Source organism: Balaenoptera acutorostrata, chromosome 3 (genome assembly GCF_949987535.1).
Source record: "Balaenoptera acutorostrata chromosome 3, mBalAcu1.1, whole genome shotgun sequence".
In the NCBI taxonomy this organism is placed as follows: Eukaryota; Metazoa; Chordata; class Mammalia; order Artiodactyla; family Balaenopteridae; genus Balaenoptera; species Balaenoptera acutorostrata.
This window is the reverse complement of record NC_080066.1, coordinates 131,648,196-131,654,383: the sequence shown is the minus strand read 5'-3', so window position 1 is coordinate 131,654,383 and position 6,188 is coordinate 131,648,196. Positions and strand designations below refer to the sequence as shown.

Sequence of the window (6,188 nt, the reverse complement as noted above, 5' to 3'; positions counted from 1 at the left end):
AAAGAATGAAATAATGCCATTTGTAGCAACATGGATGGACCTAGAGAGTATCATACTAAGTGAAGTAAGTCAGACAGAGAAAGACAAATTATCATATGATATCACTTATATGTAGAATCCAAAAAAATGATACAAATGGACTTATTTACAAAACAGAAACAGACTCACAGACATAGAAAACAAACTTATGGTTACCAAAGTAGAAAGGGAGTAGGGGAGAGATAAATTAGGAGCTTGGGATTAACAGTTACACACCACTATAAATAAAACATATAAACATCAAGGACCTACTGTATAGCACAGGGAACTATATTCAATATCTTGTAATAACCTATAATGGAAAAGAATCTGAAAAAGAATAGATATATCTGCAGACACATATATATATATACATATATATATATGTATAACTGAATCACTTTGCTGTATACCTGAAACTAACACAACATTGTAAATCAACTATACTTCAATAAAAATAATCTGATGGCAACGATGGAAGCTGGGATCAATCTTGGAAAGGACAAGTATCATCTTATATCTGCCTCAGGTAAAGCCCTTGTGTCACCTGTTGGCAAAGGGGGTGCTGCTCTTCTCTAGCAAGATGGAAGGGAATGTTTCTTCCCACTCAGAGGAATCCAGGGCTTGAAAATTCTCAGGTACATCCACCTACATGCCTGATGAAGGTGAGGAGATGCAAGTCCATTAAAAAAATCTGCTTCCAACCAGACTCCTTTCTCAATGGTGCCAGTCCCATTCTTTATTCTGGTATCTCTTGGGCTCCTGGTTCCTTTCTTGGAAATAATCATCATATTGATCTTCATTAAAGAGCAGGTCCTGGCACCCCCTGCTGCTCTCTTGGGACCAGCTAGATGATCTCTGAACAGATTTATTTTCCTGGAAGAGCTCCTGCTGGCACCCACACTGTAGGACTTGGCTTCAGTGCCATGAAGCTCTTAAGGGGGGAGATGAGGACACAGCAACACTCATCACTGACGACCTGAGACTGTTTGATAACAGTAATAGCTGCAAGCAGCATCTCAATCAAGTCACTGTAATCCCCTGCACTGGCTCCAGAAATCACTTTGGAAATGGCACTGTTGGAAATTGCTCTGTTTTGCTTCATGCTCTCTCCAAATGCAGCTTCACTCACCATAGAGTGTGGAAAGCCCAAATCTTGGCTGCAGTGGTGGATAGAGGGGCCAAAGGCCTTCATGTAAAAATCTGGTGGAGACCCCACTGTAGCATTTGGTGGGGGAAAGAAGGCTGGACCGCCTAAGGTAAAGGCGGTGGGATGACCCAGGGGAAGGTACAGCTAAATAAGGAGATAATGGAGGGGCATGAGACGCTCATGGTAGATGCCAGAAGGAAGAGGAGGGACTCCAAAGCTTGATGAGAGAAGTGGTAGGGATGGAATTGGGACTGGGGCCAGACCCATCAGGTGAAGGGCTGAAGGAGGGCAGTTGAAGTCAGGCAGCACACTGGGGGGCTTATCCATGTGGACGAATGAGAGTCCAAGTTGCTCAGAGTGTGGCCCATCCACCAGCAGAACCACTAGAATCTTGGGCATGGTCCCATGGAGCTATTTCCACTCTTGAGACTCAAGTACATTCACGTTCTGAGCCCCTGCCTCAAACTGTGGCAGGTTCTGCCAGGTGGCTGACCTCACATCCACTTTTTCTCCATTAAGTACTTTTCTGGCAAGAATTTCCAACAGTTTTGTGGACAGTTTTCAGAGGCTTCCACCTCCTCAGCATACCCCCTTGGACTGGCCATTTGCTCCATTCTCTGCAAATTTCAACTCCACCGCACCACAGACTCCTACAAAGTGAATAACCTGGCTCAGCTGCTTGTCTGTGGTCCACCAGGAGAAGCTGCTCACATAGACAGCAGTTTGTCTGTTACTCAGGCCGCTGTAGGTATGCAGGATTACAGGGCTTATTGGGCTTGGAGTTGACTTCTGGTGAACAGGAAGAGGTGGCTTAGTACTGCTGCTTCTGTCATGTGAGGGCTGTAAGGTGGACCTCACCAGATGGGATTGCTTTTCCCATAACACCCAAATTGTGATGTGGTTTCTGCCGAAGGAGGCGCGGCAACAGGGTCCTACAGCGCCCACGGAGGGATGGTACTTCTGCCCGCACGTGCAGGGCAAGCTGCGTCTCACATGAGAAGGGATGGGGCGTATAAGGTGAGACTTGGCACGTGAGAGGTAGGGTCACTGGAGACCTCTGGCTCAGCGGTGAGAGACTGAATTGGACTGAATTCTTCCTCTGTTCCCTGGACATTTCTGACATAGCCCTTAATCAGTCACTGAGGGAGTCTCCCCAGGGTCAAAGAGGCACATTGCCTAGGGACAGAGGCTACAGGTTGTAGCATTTTCCCCCCGTCCCCCAACCCTCACCCGACCTCCCCTCAGAACATGGCAGCTGTCCAACCCCCCCAGTGGTAAGTGATGTCCTTATCCTCAAGGGCAGTTCTGGGTGTCTTTAAAATGTAGAGATAACCAAATAAGGTGATAATTTGAGGAAAAAATATAGAATGCCAGAAGAGCCATTTACCCAGAGAATTTTGTCTCCCCATTTTTATTTTGTTTTTACTCAATAATACAACTTTTAGCTTTAATTACTGAGAGCAAACAGAAAAAAAAAAAAAAAAAGCCTTGTCCCTCTGTTGTCGGTTATTTGTTTATCTTTCTGGTAGGTTGAAAACTGTATGAGAAACTTGATGATGCTATCAACATTTTATACTGCATTGTATTTTTTTCCTCTTGCAACAAAACATTTTAAAATGAGAAAAGAGGTATGAGCCGTTAAACAAAAACTACAAGACAAATATGTGATTCCACTTATATGAGTTACCTAAACTAGTCAAATTTATAGAAAGTAGACTGGTAGTTACCAGGGGCTGGGGGGACGGGAGGGTGGGGAGTTAGTGTTTAATGGGAGCGAAGTTTCAGTTTGGGAAGATGAAAAGTTCTGGAGATGGATGGTGGCAGTGGTTGCACAATGTGAATGTACCTAGTACCACTGAGCTGTACACTTTAAAATGATTAAAATGATAAATTTAATGTTGTATCTATTTTACCATGATACAAAAGAAAGGAAGAAAGGAAAAAAGAAAGAAGGAAAGAGGGAGAGGGAGGACGAACCCGGAGAGGAGACAAACACTTATCTGTAGACAGAAAAAAATTCCGCTCGCAAATCAGGATCTCATCTTTCAGTCGTGGATGGGACAAAAACAAGAGAGACTCCTACCAAGTCTGTACCCAAGGGCAGCCCTCAACAGGCTCCCTCCCTGATGAGTCTTTTCTTCTGGCACAGAAAGCAAAAACACGAGTATTAAATTGGATTTTTATGCCGTTCAATATTTCAGACTCTGGGTGCTGTGTGATTGCTGTATTTACTGAATGCCTGCAGCGAACCACACTCTGTAAACCTCAGAGTCACTCCTATCAGATAGATCTTAATATTCTCTCTCTCTCTTTTTTTAACAGATTAGCAAACTGAAACTCAGAGAGGTTGAACCACTTCCTGAGACCTTAATGGTCTATTAAGCTATTAATGGGCTAGAAGCAGAATTTAGTCCTGGCTAGGCCTGTCTCCCAAACCACCCCACCACCCTCTCTTTCATTCAGTAACACTTGCAATGCTCTTTGCTGTCTGGACTCACAATAAGAAGGGACATGGTTCAGGAGGGTGCAAATTTAGTTCATTTCAACAAATGTGACAGGAGGCTGGTCGCTGTGCTAGAAATTGATAAGTGGTGTGTGACCATATATTATGCATTTCCATACAGTCTATAAAATGCCCTTCTGATTGTGACAAGAAAGCTAAAGTGGACAAAACATTTTGAAGGAGCCAGCTCAAAGGTGTTGCCACTGGCCATATGGAATATCATTTTGAAAATCCATGATACCCCTAGGGATACTCAGAGAGAGAGATAGAAAAAGAGAAAAGAGGAAAAGATCTTTATAGAAGAATAACTTAAAGAGAAGGAGATAATAAATAGAAACAAAATGATTTCATTAGAAATCATCATTTTGTAACCCTTATATAATAATTGATTCGGGCAAGGATTAATAAAGGATGCTAAAACCATTGGGTGAAAGTTTGTTGGAGAATAAGATAGGTATATTATTCAAATTATTCCCCCACAGATTCTTTTTTAATTAAGAATGAAAAAATATGTTTACAGTGAAGATATCTGGCAGACGCTCCTTAACCAAGTGATCAAATTTGTTTCTCAGTAATAACAGAACAAAATTTATATTGTCTACCTCTTTCTCATAAGCTACAGGGGGAAATACACAATGTCATTTATGTAGTTGTCTTGCCAAAATGTTTAACTTGAATCTTATCATTAGGACCAATCCAGAATTGTGGTAAATCTATAAGACAGTAACTCAGATTCTTCAAAATGTCAGTGTCAGGAAAGAAAGAAGAAAAGGCAGAGGGATACTATTCTATATTAAAGGAGATGAAAGAGATGTAACAGCCAGACATAATGCATGAATCTGGATTTCATCTTGGATTATTTAAATTTATTTATTTATTTATTTATTTTGGTTGCACCAGGTCTTAGGTGCGGCAGGCGGGCTCCTTAGTTGCAGCACGTGGGCGCCTTAGTTGCAGCCTGCAGGCTCCTTAGTTGTGGCAGTCGGGCTCCTTAGTTGCGGCACTCGGGCTCCTTAGTTGCGGCATGCATGTGGGATCTAGTTCCCTGACCAGGGATCAAACCTGGGCACCCTGCATTGGGAGCTTGGAGTCTTATCCACTGCACCACCAGGGAGGGAAGTCCCCTTATCTTGGATTTTAAAAATATGTAAATACCATTTTGAAGATAAGTGGACTGTATGTTAGATGATATTATCAAGTCATTGAAAGTGTCATTTGGGGTGAATTGTCATGATATTTGCAACTTATTTTTAAATGATTCAAAAAGTATGTTTTTATATATTATATGTTATATAAATATATAAATATAAAAGTTATACACATATATAAATATAAGTAAATATATAGGGACAGACAAAGGCAGAGACTGAGTAGAAACAATGACCGACCTGTTAGCAATGAGCATCCCTAGGGCCCACACTGTGGTCTTGAAATACTATTTCTCACTAAAAGAAACCAGAGCCTCTGGAAAAAATGGCTAATTCCAAGTCTGTGGCAGAAAATGACAAGATGAGCCTGGAATATCTTGTCTATCAAATACCAAGGAAGTTATCGAAGACTGTTAGGACCACCTCAAAAAATTTCACAGCCCACCTGAAGAAGATTTCACTGGCCAAAAATGAGAGAACTGGAGCTTCAGTCATGATAATAGTAATTTTGATGGATTAAAACAAATCAAATATGTTTAAATCTATGAGCTCAAAAAGAATTGATCACCTTCAGAATGTGATAGGGCATCAATTCATTATCTTGGAAAAATGGTTTAAATAAAAACAAAGAATCTATCCTGACTTTCTATATGAACTATATACCACTGGGTAACCAAATAATGGATTGGGGGAGTATCTCTTTATAATAGTGTTTCAACTAACAAATGAGTAGAAATTATTAAAATTAGAATATCTCCATTCTGCAAACCAAATGAACTACTAGATATAGGCAGTAATAATCACCAATGGCTACTGACATCACGCTGAGGGAGACAACCAGATGTGCCTCCTACAGAAGTGCCTGACACCTGCTTGCCTTGACAACAGGATCAACGTGATCCAGCTGCCAATTTGCAGGAAATACAGAGGACAGAGAACCTGTTGAATTACACCACGAACATGCACTCAACAGAATCCAGGCTGTGGGAACCTCTGCCAGTCAAAGGACGCAGATAAAATGTAAGGGAAAGAAAGAGATCATTAAGTTAAAACTGAAAATCTATTTTTTAATAGGCAAGACTAAATTATAATGTCCAGGGACATTTGATCACAATTGGGTGATAAAACTATTTGCAAAGCAGCAATTACTGTAAGAGTAATCGGGGAAGAAAGTGTTCATAATTGGAATGAGTCTCATGGACAGAGCTTCTGAAGTGGAAGCCAAAGTTTTATTTTCTGACCTCGGTTGTAGTTACAAAGCTGTTCACTTTTATAAAAATTAATTGTCATACATTTGTTTTGTGTAGTTTTCCATGTCTTTATTTTATATTCTAATAAAATTAATTGTTTTAAAAGAGAGAAAGATACT

General features: G+C 40.9%; 1 pseudogene; it reads right to left on the bottom strand.

Moving 5' to 3' along the window:
• Positions 1 to 735: 735 nt before the first annotated feature.
• Positions 736 to 5,314, bottom strand: LOC103018993 (cleavage and polyadenylation specificity factor subunit 7-like; annotated as a pseudogene).
• Positions 5,315 to 6,188: the final 874 nt, after the last annotated feature.